The following is a 19,768-nucleotide window of genomic DNA, read 5'->3' on the forward strand; positions in this document are numbered from 1 at the left end:
CGAACCTTATCACGTGCTTGCTGAACAAGCTCTGGCCCCACTACTCGCCGCTCATCCACTTCATCCCAAAATAAAGGAGAACGGAATCTCCTACCATATAAAGCCTTAAATGGTGCCATGCCAATGCAGGTCTGATAACTGTTATTATACGCAAATTCTACCAATGGCATGAACTGAGTTCAACTACCCCCAAAATCCAATACGCACACTCGGAGCATATCCTCTAATGTCTGTATCGTCCTCTCAGTCTGCCCATCTAACTGAGGATGGAATGTCGCGCTAAACGATAACTGAGACCCTAGAGCTTCCTGCAAACTCTTCCAAAAACGTGACATGAAACACTGGTCTCAATCTGACACAATAAATACTGGCACCCCATGAGGACGAACTATCTCCTAAATGTAGATCTCCGTTAAACGGTTGAGGGAGTAACTGATCTTGATAAATACAAAGTGGGCTGTCTTAGTCAAACAGTCAACAATCACCCATATGGTATTTTGACCATGTAACGCCGTCGATAGTCCTGACATGAAGTCATAGATATATGATCCCACTTCCACTCTAGGATGAATAACAGCTGCAACTGTCCTGCCGGCCTCTAGTACTCAGCTTTTACCTACTGGCACGTTAGACGCTGAACTACATACTTGACAATTTCTCACTTTATACCAATCCACCAATATGACTCTCACAGATCCATGTACATCTTCGTACTACCGGGATGACCTGTAGACAAAGATCTATGAGCCTCCTCTAGAATAGTCTTCCTGATCTCAGTATCGGCAGGAACGCATAATCTGGAACGAAACCGCAAAGCCCTGTCATTTGCAATACTGAATTCCTCCCCCTGACCACTCTCTACTCTGTCCATCACCTCTGCTAATTCTAGGTCGTCTTTTTAAGCAGCTTTAATTCTCTCCTATAAAGTAGGCTGCACTACTAAACTAGCAATGTAAGCCTGAGAACCACTCTTGACCAACTCTAGACCAAATCTCTCCAGATCCATCATAATCGAATACTAGATCTCCATAGCTGTCAACGCTAGTTCCCTGGATTTCCTACTCAACGCATCAGCTACCACGTTTACTTTCCCTAGGTGATAACTGATGGTACAATCGAAATCTTTAATTAGTTCCAACCACCTTCTCTACCTCATATTCAGTTCCTTTTGAGTGAAAAAGTACTTCAAACTTTTATGGTCGGAGAAGATCTCACACCACTCGCCGTACAGGTAATGTCTCCAAATTTTCAATGTGTGTACTACTGCAGCCAATTCAAAGTCATGTGTAAGGTAGTTCTTTTCATATTCTTTCAACTGTCTGGACGCATACGCTACTACCCTGCCATGTTGCATCAATACACAGTCAAATCCCTTCAAGGACACATCACTGTAAATGACATATCCCTCACCCCCAAAGGGGATGACCAATACTGGTGTTGTGACTAATCTTTGCTTTAGTTCTTAAAAACTCTGCTCACAACTGTCATTCCACTCAAATCTGGCATTCTTTCTAATCAGTTGTGTCAAAGGCCTTGACAAAGCTGAGAATCCCTCTACAAAGCGACTGTAATACCCAACTAGCCCCAAGAAACTCCTGATCTCCTGGACATTCCTCGGTCTAGCCCAATTCACTACGGCCTCAACCTTACTAGGATCCACAGAAATACCGTCTCTAGACACAACATGCCCTAAGAACACGACCTTCTCAAGCCAAAATTCACATTTACTGAACTTGGAGTACAACTTCTTTTCCCAAAGCGTCTGCAGAACCTACCTCAAGTGCGTCTCATGCTTCTCATAGCTCCTTGAATAGACTAGTACATCATCAATAAAAACAACAACAAATTGGTCTAGGTATTGGTGGAAGACTTTGTTTATCAAGTCCATAAATACCGCAGGAGCATTCGACAAACCAAACGGCATAACAAGAAACTCGTAATGCCCATACCTGGTCCTGAAGGTCGTCTTCGAGACGTCTTCTGCTTTCACTATCACTTAATGATAGTCGGATCTAAGGTCAATCTTCGAATACACCCGTGTACCCTAGAGCTGGTCAAACAAGTTGTCGATACGGGGTAGAGGATAATTGTTCTTGATTGTCCTTTATTAATCTCCCTATAATCTATACACATCCTCATAGACCCGTATTTCTTCTTCACAAATAAAACTGAAGCTCCCCACGGTGATACACTAGGTCATATGAAGCCCTTATCAAGCAAATCCTGCAACTGATCTTTTAGTTCTGCCAACTCTGCTGGCGCCATTCGGTATAGTACTTTAGAGATCGACGTTGTACCTGGAAGTAGATCAATGGGAAAATATACCCCACGATCGGGTGGCAAACCTAGTAACTTATCTAGGAAAACATCTGTAAATTCCTTCACTACAGACGTGTTAGCAAGTTTCAATTCATTCTCTGACATCTCCTTCACAACAGCCACAAACCCATGACAACCACTCAGCAGTAGTCTTCTAGCCTGAATAGCTGAAATTAGCTGAGGCGGGGATTGCACCTGTGACCCTACAAAATTGAATTCCGCTTTCCCTGGAGGTTTAAATATCACTTCTCGTGCGTGGCAATCTATATTGGAAAAATTAGCTGCTAGCCAATCCATGCCAAATATAACATCAAACCCGTGCATGTCCAGCACTATCAGATCAGTAGATAGAATTTCCCCTTGAATATCAACTGAATGATCCCGAAGTACCTTACTACATCTCACTACAGATCCAGTCGGTGTAGACACTAACAATTCAACGTCTAATGGTTGTGTTTCAGCCCCACATAATTTAACACACCCCGAAAACATGAATGAGTGCACAGCTCTTGAATCAAACAATGCAATAACTTTAAAAGAAAGCATAATAACCATACCTGTCACCATGTCACCTTCCGTCTTAGCCTCACCCGGCGTTAGAGTAAACACTCTGGCTGGAGCCATATTCCTCTGTTGGCCCCCACGTGGCACCTGATAACCTCCCCAATATGGACTGGGAGCTGGAACTACATCTGGTGGGGTAGGACAGTCTCGCACCATATGCCCCGATCTACCACAGTGATAGCATACCACACCACCAGCTCGACACTCTCTCCAGTGCCTCCTACCACAAGTCTGACAGACTGGAGGACCCTACCTTGCCTACACCTCGCATCCTCCCGTCTCCTACCTCTGTCCTCTGCCATGATTACCTCTCTTTCACTGGTTTTGTCTAGGACCCTGTTGGTAGCCCGTAGATGCAGATCTCTTCCTCTGACTCTGCTCCTCTACATCCAAACACTCACCAATCTCTGCCAAGGCTACCCTGTTGACTAACTTAGCATAGTCTTGGATCCACAGCACCACCACCTGCTTGAATATACTCCGCCTCAAGCCTCTCTCAAACTGCCTCGCCTTCTTCACTTCACTAGGGACAATATACGAGGCAAAATGATAGAGCTCGATGAAACGCGCTGCATACTGCTGAACTGATAACTGTCCCTGCTTCAAACGTAGAAACTCTTCCACTATAGCCTCCCTGACAGTAGCTGGAAAATATCTATTGAAGAACAACTCTTTAAATCGATCCCATGTCATGGCTATCAGAGTCACCCTCGGCTCTCCAGTAGTTTCACCGCAGTCCACCACCTCTCGGCCTCTTATGTCAGTTTATAGGTGGCAAAGAGGACCCTCTGTTCCTCAATACACTACAATACAGCCAAGAATTTCTCGGTCTCCTGCATCTACTTCTCAGCTGCTGCAGGATCAACTTCACTTGAAAAGGCTGGAGGATTCATCTTCGTAAACTTTTCTATAGTGCACCCATGGCCGGTAGATGGACCACCCTACTCCTCGAGCTCTCCATGTCATGGCTATCAGAGTCACCCTCTGCTCTCTAGCAGTCTCACCACAGTCCACCACCTCTCGGCCTCTTATGTCAGTCTATAGGTGGCAAAGAGGACCCTCTGTTCCTCAATACACTACAATACAGCCAAGAATTTCTCGGTCTCCTGCATCTAGTTCTCAGCGGCTGCAGGATCAACTTCACTTGAAAAGGCTAAAGGATTCATCTTTGTAAACTTTTCTATAGTGCATCCATGGCCGGCAGATGGACCACCCTACTCCTCGAGCTCCTAGCGATCTTAGTTATAACCTGCTAAGCCACGCTACGTAATACCACGTTAGAGTCAGTCCCAGCTACACCTGATGGCCCTGCTCCATCACTGCCACTCGCATGGGCCCTACTTCCTCCTAGATCCATCCTAAAAAAAAAAACGCAACTTAGAAATCCTATCCTTATAATTTACCCACCTATCCTCACCACTTATCTTAACATTTCCAACTTATTTCTAATCCCCAGTCCTACATTCTAGAAACACAACCCGACAATAGCTTACTATGGTTTTCCTGAAATCGTCACCCCAGGAAAAACACATAAACTACCACGGAAGTTCTGCCTTTAGACTGTAGAACAAAACCTCAAATCATTTCCTATACTCTAGTATCGTTTCCACTGCATTCTAAAGTCAACAAAACCTAGCAACCTAGGCTTTGATACCAAACTGTGACGACGTGCTTAATTTTTGCTTTTTTTTTTTATAATATAAATACCATATCACAAAACTCAGCAGATCATAATCCACCTGAACCCGTGGGTACTAGGGATACATCATAAACACATCACGGAAGCCTAAGCAGCAGGAAACATACAATCACGATATCATAAATACGAAAACATCCATCACAATACCATAAATACCAAAGTCACTATATCCACTATATTTCAATATACAGATCCCAAAAACAAGATCTAGGGAGATTTTTCACAAAATCCAACCATCCCTACTAAAACTTACCCTTCAAAGAGGGCAAATCGACAACACTAGATCAGTGGGGCTTTTCCCGCTTGTTTATCAGGGGCTCCTAAAAAGTTTATAAAATTCGAGGTGAGACACCTCTCAGTAAGGGAAATAAACTAATACTAGTGTAACAACCTCAAATTTCATATAATATATATATATATATATATATATAAATATATGTGTGCATCTACATCCATACCTAAGCAGTGGAAACACAAATCATACAACCATTTACATATATACAAAACAACACCAGAATCCAGTATCTACAACCCGTAGCCATACAAACATACCCTTCCAGCATCATTTACTCAATAATATACACAACTCTGTCAAAAACTCACCTTATAACCAGGGTGACCAAACACTCTCTATTCGCGAGCCTGATCTGCTCGCCTAACTGGCTCACCTGAAAAATGTTAAAGTAATGGGGTGAGTCGACGCTCAATAAGTGGAAATATGCTATTACTAGTGTGTGGCGACTGAGTCATAAAATTATAATAATAGTATTTTTTTAAAAAAATTGTATAATCTGGCAATTCTGTACAACACATGTATAATATCTTAAAACATTCGTATCATCTAAACTTTCTATCATTCATAGTGCTACATCATACCATATACAATAAAAACTGTAAAACTGTATACATATACATAACTGCGTTCTTTCCCTAGGACTCTATATGTCATGATTTGACCCCTCATGACAGGGTTGTGGGGCCCGTAGGCGGGACTTAACCTGGTCGGCCCTCCAGGTAAGTCATCATACTCTACACTATCTCAGCCCGGCAAACTGCATCCACTCCTAAGCGCGGGACTGGCTGCTAGCTCGTCTAGCCGGCCCCCTCTACCCAATGTACTAGGGAGCTGCATCCTCTCCAAGCACGGTTAGATGGTACCCACACACTATCTGAGATATATGGTTGCACTCTATCTGTATATAGCAATGGTACCGTGCTCTGTAAACTGTATCTGTTTGTAATAACTCCACAGGGATCTGATACTATATAAATACATCTATATATATATATATATATATATATATATATCTATATCTTTGCTGTTTTCATTATATTTCCAAAATAACCATAACGCCATAATTCTGTACTGTAAATACTGAAAAATCTAAGTAACTGTAGCATCTCGATGCTATAACTGTACAGTTTGTCTCTATACACTATGTGTTATGGTATTCAAGAAAATATAGCATTCTGTGAAACTATGATATACTGAATTGAAGAAAATCTACATCACATGAAAACTACTCAGGCCACACAAAAATTTAAACTCATATTCTATAAAAACTGTATAATAAACTGGCATAAATATATGTCTATGAAATCTCTGTTAGCTTTATTAAAACTCCTAGTATAGCATATTTCCCTTACCTTAACTTTGAAAAGCCCCTATAAAATTTTGGCTTTTTACCCACTGGGTTCCTAACTCAACATCCTGAAAACACAATTCCCTAAAACAAAATATCAGTATTTTCTTACCTACAACATTTCTTATAACTGAGGGAAGGGCAAAAACTGATTAAAATTCTTTACCCTGAGATTGGGACGAAATCTAACCCAGCTTTTCCAACGATCAGCTTCGGCAGACTTGTAAAGAACTTTGCCAAGAGCATCGTGGTAGCCTCAGATCTTCGATCTGGCGAGAAACAAGCCCAAAAAGGAAGAGAGAAGTGAGGGAGAGTTGTAGAGAGAGAGAGAGAGAGAGAGAGAGAGAGAGAGAGAGGAGAAAGAGAGCGGCGTTGAAAATGGATAAAAATCCGATTTTTAGCTATTTATAGAGCCAGATTCGTCAACGAGACATGTCACCTCGTCGACGAGTTCTTTAGTAAATTTGTCGATGAAGCCCTGTATTCGTTGACAAAATTCAGAGTAGCCCAATCCATCTCTTGGTATTTTCTCATCGACGAATCCTTGTATTCATCGATGAATTCCTTAATGCACTCGTCGATGAACCCCTGTGTTCATCGACGAATTCTAGCAATTTCTTGAAATTATTATATTCTCCAAAATGCAATGTCGTCGAAGTCTACTACCTCCTTCTATTCCTATTTCTATTTTCCTCCCTCTTAATTGTTTAAATATCAGTATTTTCTGGGTCATTACATCCTCCCCTCCTTATAAAATTTCGTCCTCGAAATTTACTATATGTATTCCCATCTATACACTCCATCATTTCGTAGAAGAAAAAGGATCTACTTATTTTATTACCTGCACTCACTTGTGGCGGAGGAATACCGTGGTTACATTTACATTCTGGGAAAATTACACATATAAAACCAAAACCATCTACTAACTAAAATCAATACATGTACTTGCAAAAGAAACCTATCTAACTATTATACTTTACCTGAGTACCTCTATACCTCTTGGAATAACTGCGGGTATCTCTGTATAATCTGCTCCTCGAGCTCCCAAGAAGCTTCCTCTATGGCATGATTCTTACACAAAACTTTAACTAACTTTATTTCTTTAGTACGTAAAATCTGAACCTTCCCGTCCAAAATCTGTACTGGTATTTCATCATGTGCCAATGAATCCTTATGCACTATCTCTGCATAGCTAATGATGTAGGATGGGTCTAGAACGTATTTCCGTAACATGGCAACATGAAACGCGTCATGAATACAAGCTAAAGCTGGTAGCAAACCTAACCTGTAGGCAACTGACCCTATTCTTTCAAGTATCTCAAAATGGCCAATAAACCTAGGGCTCAACTTGCCCTTCTTTCCAAACCTCATAACTCCTTTCAGAGGAGCTATCTTCAAAAATACTCGATCTCCCACATCAAATTCCAACTCTCGGTGGCGAGTGTCTGCATAACTTTTCTACCGACTCTGTGTTGTATTGATTCTTTATCTAATTAATCAGACTTTATCGAATGCCTGCTGTATTATCTCGGGACCCAAAACTTGCCTTTCACCTACTTCATCCCAGAAAAGAGGAGAACGACATCTTATGGCATATAATGCCTCGTATGGAGCCATGCCGATACTAGCTTGATAGCTATTATTATAAGCAAATTCGTCCTCTCAGTCTGACCATTTGTCTGGGGATGAAAAGCAGTGCTAAAAGCTAGCTGCATCCCCATAACCTCTTAAAAGCTTTTCCAAAATCGTGAAGTAAACCGATGATCTCGGTTCGAGACTATGGATACTGGTACTCCATGAACACGAACTATCTCCTAAACATATATCTCTGGCAATCTGTCCATGGAATAACCGATTTTAATAGGGATGAAATGGGCGGTCTTCGTCAGACGATCTACAACCGCCCAAATCACATTGAATCCCTGTCGTACTAGTGGAAATTCCGTAACAAAATCCATCGAAACATGGTCCCACTTCCACTATGGGATAAACAACGGCTGTAATTGCCCTACCGGTCTCTAGTGCTCAGCTTTAACCTACTGACACATCAAGCATTGCTGAACAAATTCGGCTATCTCCCTTTTCATTCCGCTCCACCAAAAATACTCTTGCAGGTCCTTGTACATTTTAGTACTGCCGGGATGGACCATGTATAGGGATCGGTGAGCCTCCTCCAGTATAGTCCTCCTGATCTCAGTATCTGTAGGAACACATAGCCTAGTACGGAATCGCAGAGCTCCATCATCTGATATGCTGAACTCCTCACCCTGACCATCACGTACTCTAGCCATCACCGCTGCCAACTTTGCATCATCACCCTCAGCTGCTTTAATCCTTTCATATAATGTAGGCACAAACCCTAAACTAGCAATAACTACCTAAGGACTCTCCTCCACCAATTCTACACTGAGCCTCTCCAAATCCACCAGAATCGAGTGCTGAATCTCCATAGCTACCAGTACGGATCCCCCTGATTTTTTCCTGGGTGGTAACTAATCGTGCAATCATAATCTTTAATAAGTTATAGCCACCTTCTTTGCCTCATGTTCAATTCTTTCTGAGTAAAGAAATATTTCAAACTCTTATGATCCATGAAAATCTCGCACTTTCCACCATATAAATAATGCCTCTAAATCTTAAGAGCATACACCACTGCAGCAAACACTAAATCATGGATAGGATAATTCTTCTCATATTCTTTAAGCTGTCTAGACACATAAGTAATGACCCTACCATGCTGCATCAACACGCATCCAAGACCCTTCAAAGAGGCATCATTATACATCACAAAACCATCATCCCTTGATGGAATAGCCAGTACTGGAGCTGAAACTAATCACTACTTCTTTAACTCTTGGAAACTCTGCTCACAGTCATCAGTCCATATAATTCCTTGCCCTTAATACCTGCAACACCAGTCTCAAATGATACTCGTGCTCCTCACAACTCCTCGAGTAGACCAGTATATCATCAATAAACACAACCACAAGCTGGTCCAAATACTGGTGGAACACCCGATTCATCAAATCCATGAAAACTGCTAGTGCATTAGTCAACCCAAATGGCATCACTAAGAACTCATAATGCCCATATTTAATATGGAAAGCGGTCTTTGAAATGTCCTCTACTTTGACTTTCACCTGATGGTATCCTGACCGCAGATCAATCTTAGAATAAATCTAGGTCCCCCGGAGCTGATCAAATAAATCATCGATCCTCAGGAGAGGATATTTATTCTTTACTGTCAATTTAATTATCTCCCTATAATCAATGCATAATCTCATGGTTCCATTTTTCTTCTTCATGAACAAAACTGGCGCTCCCCAGGGCGACACACTGGGGTTGATGAAACCTTTATCCAACAATTCCTATAGCTGATCTTTCAGTTCTTTCAACTCGACTGGAGCCATACGGTACGATGCTTTAGATACTAGTGCGAATCCCGATAACAAGTCTATAGTGAACTCAATCTCATGATTTGGTGGCAAATTAGGTAATTCTTCTGGAAATACATCTGGGAATTCTCGCACTACTAGTATGTCAGCTTGTCTCAATTCTTCTTTTGGCAGTTCTTTTATGTAGGCGACATACCCCTGGCAACCATCCTGTAGCAAGCTCCTCACCTGAATAGCTGACACCAGCTGTGGCGAGGCACGCACACGTGAACTCGCAAATCTAAATTCTGGCTCACCCGGGGGTCTGAAAATTACTTCTTTTTTATGGCAATCTATACTAGCATGATAAATGGCCAACCAATCCATACTTAATATCACATCAAATCCTTGCATATCCAGGACCACAAGATTGTCTAAAAGCACTCTCTCCTGAATACTTACTGGAAAATTCTAAAGTACCCTCCTGCATCTAGTCACAGATCCCATCGGCGTACCCACAGACAATTCTATATCTAATGGCTGTGTCTCTATTCCAGCTATTTTCACATATCCCGCCGATATAAAAGAGTGGGTGGCTCCTGTATCAAACAAAACAATCATTTTATATGGTAAAGCAGTAATAGTACCTATGACCACGTCTCCAACTGTCTTAGCGTCTCCTGGTGTCAACGCAAAGACTCTCGCCGGCGCAATGTTCCTCTGATGACCACCGCGGGGAGCCCGATATCCTCCCCGAAATGGCCTAGGAGCCGGTACATAACCTGGTGTCGTCTGACAAGATTGAGCCATATGATCAGGTTTCCCGTAGCGGTAGAAAACATTCTCTCCAAATCGACATTCACCCGGGTGTCTCCGTCCATAGTTGGTACAAATGGAAGGAGACCAACTGCCCTGAAATCCATCCTGCTTTACCATCTGTCTCTGACCCCCGCCAGACCTACCTCCCCTCCAAGGGCCTCGGTTGGGACCTGCCTGAAAGCTCGAGGGTGCGGTCCTCTTCTTCTAACTTTGTGTCTCAATCACTTTCGGTAAACTCTCCTTTGCTATAATGGCCCTGTCAACCAACTCTGTAAAATCCTGGATCCTCAGTACCGCCACCTGCCTGTAAATATCTCGCCTCAAATTCCTCTCGAACATTTTAGCCTTATTCACTTCATCAGGGATGATATATGGGCAGAAACGCAAGAGCTCGATAAATCTTGTCGCGTACTGCTGGATTGTCATCGACCCCTGGGCCAGGCTCAGGAACTCTTGTACTCAAGCATCTCTAATTGAAGCAGGATAATATCTATCAAAGAACATGTCCCTGAAACGGGCCCAGGTCATCTGCACTGGTATAGCCCTCTGCTTCTCCAACAACCTGGTGGCTATCCACCATCTCTCGGCCTCCCCCGCCAGCCTATACGTAGCATACGAAACTCTTTGCTCATCGGTGCAGTGAAATACTGTCAGAATCTTTTCTACCTTCTGCACCCAGTTCTCTGCAACTACAGGATCAGTTGCTCTAGAGAAAGCTGACAGATTCATCTTCATAAATTTCTCTATAGTACATCCCTGAGCTGAGGATGACCCTCCCTGCTTTCTAGAACTCCATGCTATCTTATCCATGATCTGCTGAGCCACACTATGTAGCACAGCATCTGAATCCCCACCTACTGCGTCAGAAGGACCAGCTCCATCATCCCCACTGGCGTGAGCGCTATTGCCTCCTGAGTCCATCCTGCAAACATATAGAACACCATTTCAAAATTCTATCTTTCTACAGACCCAACTTATTCAACTAAAACTCCAAATCTTCTATTAACTATCCCTCTTGATTCTAGCCCCAACACCCACTCCTGCAACCCAAACACATGACTCGTCGATAGTTTATTATGGTTTTCCTGAAAACATCACCCTAGGAAAAACACAAAAACAATCATGAAATCCTGTATCCAGATCACAGATTAAAACCTTAAATCTTTTCCCTATATTCTGGTATTGTTTTCCACTGCACTCTAGAGTCTACAGAACCTATCAACCTAGGCTCTGATACCAAAATGTAATGACCTCAAATTTCATATAATTTATATATATATATATATATATATATATCTGTGCATCTACATCCATACCTAAGCAGTGGAAACACAAATCATACAACCATTTACATATATACAAAACAACACCAGAATCCAGTATCTACAACCCGTAGCCATACAAACATACCCTTCCAGCATCATTTACTCAATAATATACACAACTCTGTCAAAAACTCACCTTATAACCAGGGTGACCAAACACTCTCTATTCGCGAGCCTGATCTGCTCGCCTAACTGGCTCACCTGAAAAATGTTAAAGTAATGGGGTGAGTCGACGCTCAATAAGTGGAAATATGCTATTACTAGTGTGTGGCGACTGAGTCATAAAATTATAATAATAGTATTTTTTTAAAAAAATTGTATAATCTGGCAATTCTGTACAACACATGTATAATATCTTAAAACATTCGTATCATCTAAACTTTCTATCATTCATAGTGCTACATCATACCATATACAATAAAAACTGTAAAACTGTATACATATACATAACTGCGTTCTTTCCCTAGGACTCTATATGTCATGATTTGACCCCTCATGATAGGGTTGTGGGGCCCGTAGGCGGGACTTATCGGCCCTCCAGGTAAGTCATCATACTCTACACTATCTCAGCCCGGCAAATTGCATCCACTCCTAAGCGCGGGACTGGCTGCTAGCTCGTCTAGACGGCCCCCTCTACCCAATGTACTAGGGAGCTGCATCCTCTTCAAGCACGGTTAGATGGTACCCATACACTATCTGAGATATATGGTTGCACTCTATTTGTATATAGCAACGATACCGTGCTCTGTAAACTGTATCTGTTTGTAATAACTCCACAGGGATCTGATACTATATAAATACATCTATATATATATATATATATATATATATCTATATCTTTGTTGTTTTCATTATGTTTCCAAAATAACCATAACGCCATAATTTTGTACTATAAATACTGAAAAATCTAAGTAACTGTAGCATCTCGATGCTATAACTGTATAATCTATCTCTATACACTATGTGTTATGGTATTTAAGAAAATATAGCATTCTGTGAAACTATGATATACTGAACTGAATAAAATCTACATCACATGAAAACTACTCAGGCCACACAAGCATTTAAACTCATATTCTATAAAAACTGTATAATAAACTGGCATAAATATATGTCTATGAAATCTCTGTTAACTTTATTAAAACTTCTAACATAGCATATTTCCCTTACCTTAACTTTGAAAAACCCCTATAAAATTCTGGCTCTTTACCCAACTCAACATCCTGAAAACACAATTCCCTAGAACAAAATATCAGTATTTTTTTACCTACAACATTTCTTATAACTGAGGAAAGCGCAAAAACTCATTAAAATGTCTTACCCTGAGATTGGGACAAAATCCAACTTAGCTTTTCCAACGATCAGCTCCAGCATACTTGCAAAGAACTTTGCCAGGAGCGTCGTGGTAGCCTCAGATCTTCGATCCGGTGAGAAACAGGCCTGAAAATGAAAAGAGAAGTGAGAGAGAGTCATAGAGAGAAAGAGAGAGAGAGGAGAGAGAAAGCTGCGTTGAAAATGGATAAAAATATGATTTTTGACTATTTATAGAGTCAGATTCGTCAACGAGATATGTCACCTCGTCGACGAGTCCTTCAGTAAATTTGTCGATGAAGCCCTGTATTCGTTGACGAAATTCAGAGTAGCCCAATCCGTCTCTCGGTATTTTCTCGTCGATGAATCCCTGTATTCGTCGATGAATTCCTTAATGCACTCGTCGAAGTCTACTGCCTCCTTCTGTTCCTGTTTCTATTTTCCTCCCTCTTAATTATTTAAATATCAGTATTTTCCGGCTCGTTACAACTAGTGTGTGGCAACATGAGTATTCCGTGTTATACATGTACCATACAGGACATATTCAATATACTGTTATGTCAAATTTGGGAAAACATATATATCATCAAAACATAGTAGAATATACTGCATTTTCATAAACATATATCATCTCATAATAATAATACAAAAACATTCCTGGTAGGTTAGCTAGTTGTTATCATGTATTACCCCCACACGATTGGGTTGTGTAGCCTGAAGGCGAGACCCGACAATGGTTGGCCGACCACTACCAAATCAAAAGTATAGTCTGTAAGTCTGATGGGTCTGCCAGACCTGATCCGTACACCAAAGGCGCTCACATACTTCTTAAAAACCACATCGACCATACAATCTCACACCACTCTGTACAACGGCGTTAACATAGATATCATAATCATGATGACCATGGACACATAGCAATGGTACCGTGCAAGTGTTAGCCTAGACCAAGCCAACCACATTCTGATATCATATAACATATACTGAAACTGTAATGACTTGCTCCTTTTTCACATATATATTTTTTATATATAAATAAATTATCATCACATCATATATTCCAACTCAGCAGGTCACAATCCACTTGGGCCCATGGGCACCAGGGATATAACAAAACATACAGTAGAAGCCTACGCAGCAGAAAGTATAAAATCATATACATCTCATCATAATGTGCATAACACATACTAGAGTCACTACAATTACTATCTCATAGTATATACATCTCAAAAATGAAATCTAGGGACAATCCCCACAAAACCTAACTGTCCATACTAAAAACTTACCCTTCCAAAGAGGGCAAACAACTGATCTAGATCAGCGGGGCTTTTCCCGCTCTCCTATTAGGGGCTCCTGAAAAATGTATAAGATTTAGGGGTGAGACACCTCTCAATAAGGGAAATAAACTAATACCAGTGTGTGACAACATGAGTATTCTGTGTTCTACATATACCATACATAACATATTCAATACTGTTTATCAAATCTGGGAAAACATATGCATATCAAAACATGGCAGAACATACTGCATTTTCATAAACATTTCTCATCTCATATCATAATAATAATAACATAAAAACAATCCTGGTAGGTTAGCTGGCTGTTGTCATGTATTACCCCCACATGACTGGGTTGTGTGGCCCGAAGGCGGGACCTGACAATGGTTGGCCGACCACTGCCAAGTCAAACAGTAGTCTGTAGGTCCGAAAGGTCTACCCAGACTGGTCCATACACCAGGGGCGATAACAACACACTTCTTGAAAATAACCACATCGACCATCCAATCTCACACCACTCCGTACAGCGGCGTTAACACAGATATCATGATCACGAGGACCATGGACACATAGCAACGGTACCGTGCAAGTGATAGCCTAGACCAAGCCAACCAGGTTCTGATATCATATACATATACTAAAACCGTGATACATAAATATCTCATATCATTTATTTTCACATCAATCATATCATTTCACATATATACGTGTATCATGAAAATCATCGGCCCGTACGCCGGTATTACACATTTTAACATAGCACGACCCATACGCCGGTATTACACATTTTAACATAGCACGGCCCGTACGCCGGAAAATCACATAGCACAGCCCGTACGCTGGCAAATCACATAGCACGGCCCGTACGCTGGCAAATCACATAGCATAGCCCGTACGCTGGCAAATCACATAGCACGGCCCGTACGCCGGCACGCCCATATGCCGGCAAATCACATATACATATAAAAATATCTCGGCCCGTACTCCGGTTTTCCATCATATAAATCCATATCGTCCCCATTCCAAAAAAAACAGTATTTCACAACATTTTTGTACTCATGCCACACTAAACAAATTTTCTACGTATTCAACATATCATCATTTAAACAGTATTTTCCAAATATAAATCATATATATAAATATATTTATTTTTCCTGAAACCAGATGTTATATATATATATACATACATTTTCTCAAAACAAAACTAGCTTAGTTTATCCCCTTACCTGATTCTTGAAAAACCCCTAAGAAAATCTTCCCCGTACCCACAAGGTTCTTAACTCAACACCCTGAAAATGAAAACTCGCAGAATTAAAGTTTAGTATTTTCATACGTATAACATTTTCTATAACTACCACTAAGTCAAATTCGACTTAAAAAGTCTTACCTCAACTTAGGGATGATTCCCAACGTTCCCAATCAACACCCTGGAACTGAAAATTTTCAGTATTAAAGTTCAGTATTTTTACGCGTATATCACTTTTTTCAACTGTCAAAAATCCAAATATTGAATATAAAGCCTTACCTTGGAATTGGGATGAAATCCAACTTCGTTTCCCTGACGATCCGCTTCGGCAGACTTATATAGAACTTCGCCAGGAGCGTCGTGGTGGCTTCGGTTTGTCGATCCGGCGTAAAACTAGCTTGGAATCGAAGAGAGAGAGAGTCGTAGGAGAAAGAGAGAGAGAGAGAGAGTGTGTGTGAAAAGAGAAGAGAGAGAGTGCACTTACGCCCACCAAAATCCAATTCAATTTGGATTTGACTTTCAAAGCTTCTTAAAGAAGCTTGTGTTAGTTTATATATATATATATATATATATATATAATAGTAAACCTTAATTAAAGTAAAGCTTCTTAAAGAAGCTTTCATACTTTATATATATTTATACACACACACACACACACACACACACACATATATATATATATATATATATATACATGCTTTAATATATATATATATATATATATATTTGTTCCTTATCATACTATTCATTTTACTTGTTAATTTAATTAATTTATTTTATTTTATTATTTTAATTTTATTTTTTTCTCCGGTTACTACAGAAACTGTGATGCATGGACATTTCATATCATTTATTATCAAGTTAATCATATCATTTTCATATATATGTATATCATGAAAATCATCGGCCCGTACGCCGGTATTTCACATTTTACCATAGCTCGGCCCGTACGCCGGCAAATCATATCATAGCATAGCTTGTATGCTGGTAAATCACATCCATAGCTCGGCCCATACACCGACAAATCACATCCATAGCTCGGCCCGTACGCCGGCAAATCATATACATAGCTCAGCTCGTACACCGGCAAATCATATACATAACTCAGCCCGTACGCTGGCAAATCACATCCATAGCTCGGCCCGTACACCGAAAAATCATATACATAGCTTGGCCCGTACATCGGCAAATCAAACACATAGCTCGGCCCGTACGCCAAAAAATATATCAAAATCTCAGCTCGTACGTCGGTTTTTTGTTATAAAAATCCGTATCATTAACACATTCCCAGAAAACAGTATTTCATAACAATTTCTACTCATGCCACACTAAACAGGTTTTTCGCATATTTAACATATCATCATTTTTAACAGTATTTTCCCCAAATAGAAATCATGTATAAATATATTTATTTTTTTGAAATCAAATGTCATAATATTATACAAACTTTTCATAAAATACTAACTTAGTTTATCGCCTTACCTGATTCTTGAAAAGCCCCTAAATCAAACACTTCTGCATCCGCAGGGTTCCCTGTTCAACACCCTGAAAACAACATTCCCTAGAACTAAAGTTTAGTATTTCTACGCGTACTACGCTTTCTACAACTGCCAAAAAGTCAAATATTGAGTAGAAAACCTTACCTTGTATTTGGGATGGTTTCCACCTTAGCCCCACCGACGATCTGCTCCGGCAGATTTGCAGAGAACTTTTCTAAGAGCGTCGTAGTGACTTCAGATCCTCGAACCGACAGAAATCCAGCTCAAAATCTTAGAGAGAAGGAGGAGGAACTGAAGGGTAAGAGAGAGAGAGAAATTCTGCGCAGGAAAATGACTAAAAAATCATGTTTAACCCTATTTATCCTGCGGGATTCGTCGACGAGCCATGTCACCTCGTCGATGAGTCCTGTAGAAAGTTCGTCGACGAACCTCAACCCTCGTCGACGAATTTCAGGCTTCCAAAAATTCTCTCTCGGTATCTTCTCGTCGACGAATCCTATCCTCGTTGATGAGCTCCTCTTATACCCTTGTCGACGAGTCCCCTGTGTTCGTCGACGAGAAGTTGAAAAATTCTTCGGGATTATCCCATTCAAAATGCAACATCATCGACTGCCTCATTTTGTTCCTGTTTTCATTTCCTTTTTATTATTATTATTTAAATACCATTATTCTTTGGGTCGTTACAAAACTTATCAAAGACTGCTCTAAATGTGTACCTTTGAATCACTCTAGTCAGCTCCTGCATTGAGATGGTCCTTCCTTCGAATTTCCTCCTATTCCTAAAGTGCCATATCAGATAGACAGTAGCCGCTAAGCAAATCTTCTTCCCTGTTGGTAGGCTTCCGGTGCCTCTTGCTTCTTTATGTAGCCATTTGAGTGCAGCTTTCACGGTAGACATTTCTCTAGTAATACCCAACCATGATCTGATTTGACTCCATACTTCTTTAGTAAATCGGCAAGCAAAAAATAAGTGATCATTTGTCTCCATTTCTTTACTCCATTTTTTTTTCCTCAGGCATACATGACACCCCCCACCGTCGGCGCCCCCCATCTCCCCTCCCCTCTCTCCCTGCCCCCTCCCTGCCTCAGCTAACACCTTGTGACTCACTCGAAAAATAAGCAGCTCGAAAGTTATCCCAAGTATAGGAGTTACGTCGTGTAATATTAAGCCCAAGGGCTAGATCGTCTCCTCAGGGAATGCGTTTAATCTCAAATTTAACGTTTTTCCAATCAAAATTAAATTGCACTGAATCAATTTCACTTTTGACAAATTAAATGACACGCAATTTAAAATCCTAAAACTAACATGCAGTGAATTAAAGAACACTAATGGAAACCCTAACCTACTCGAGAAAATATCGAAGCACGTGCTAATTAAAGATGGTAACTTCGGACACGAAATTAAAAGCACACTATGGAAACTCAATCAAATTCAAGCACACACTAAAAATCGGAACTTTAACAATTCAAGAACTCAAACCAAAATGCAACACATAAAAAAAAAAAGAACAATGACAGAAAATAAAAATACGAACTTTGATAAAATCGGTCCTAACTAAACCGAACATCGAAACAAAAATTAAATCTTGGAAAGAAAAAAATAATTAATTTAAATATGAACCTAAGCGTAATTAAATATGAACTTCTAACTAAATCTACCAATAAAATAAAATACAAAAAACAAATAACTAAACAATAAACTATTGCAAAGATAATAAAATTTTCAAAACCCAAACTTTGTAAATACCTTCAGTAAATAAAAAACAATACTATGCTATATCAATATTAGAAGAGAAAAGATAAAAGAGAGAGAGAAAAAGAACAAAACAGAGCAAGAGGTGGCTGTTTGTGGAGTCGCTGATGGTGGCTCGGGTGTGGCTCTGTTCTGGAAGAGCTCTCGGCCTGCTGCTGGAAATTGGTTGCTGTCCTGGAGTCGCAGCTAGGCTACTGTTCTGGCTGTTGGAAAATTGCAGCAAGTTGCAGAGGAGGATCTACTGCTGACTGGTGTTGCTATACTCGGGCTGCTGCTGCTTTTTCGGGTGGCTAGCAGGCTGGTGCAATGGTTGGGAAGACTGGGACATTAACCAAGAGGGAACAGTAAAGAGAAGGAAAGAAAGGACAGGAAAACGGAAAAGCAGACAAGGGAAGGAGAAGAGGAAAGAGAGGAAGAGAAAAGAGCAAAGCAGAATTTAAAAGAACAAAAAAACCAAACTAAAGAAGAAGAAGAAGAAGAAGAGAATGGGGAGCCCTGGGGGCTGCCTACGCAGGAAGAGGAAGAGAAGGGTTAAATAGGATAGGGGGGAAAGCCCTAGGCCCAGATAGGAGACCCGACCCGGCAACTTGACCCAATTGGAGTTGACCCGAATTGCTATGTTTTTTTTTTTTTTTCATTCTCTGTTCATTACAAATTTGACTCTTCTGAAACTCGTATCTCACAAAACTCAAAACACAAAAGTTATAGATAATCCTTTCCTCTTTTTTCAGAAATTTGAATCGTCTCAATCGGAACTCGGACGGAAAAGTTATGTATGAAATAAGAACAGGTATCAGTTTTGGTTCTTGGGAATTTTCCTGCGACAAAAAATTACCGAAACTTCCTAAATAGTACAATAAAGTTCAAGAATGATGATTTTGGCACGTTATTAAAATATTGAACAAATTTGGACATTTAATTAAAAATATAAACCATAAA

This window comes from Malania oleifera, chromosome 5 (assembly GCF_029873635.1).
Source record: "Malania oleifera isolate guangnan ecotype guangnan chromosome 5, ASM2987363v1, whole genome shotgun sequence".
Taxonomy (NCBI): Eukaryota; Viridiplantae; Streptophyta; class Magnoliopsida; order Santalales; family Ximeniaceae; genus Malania; species Malania oleifera.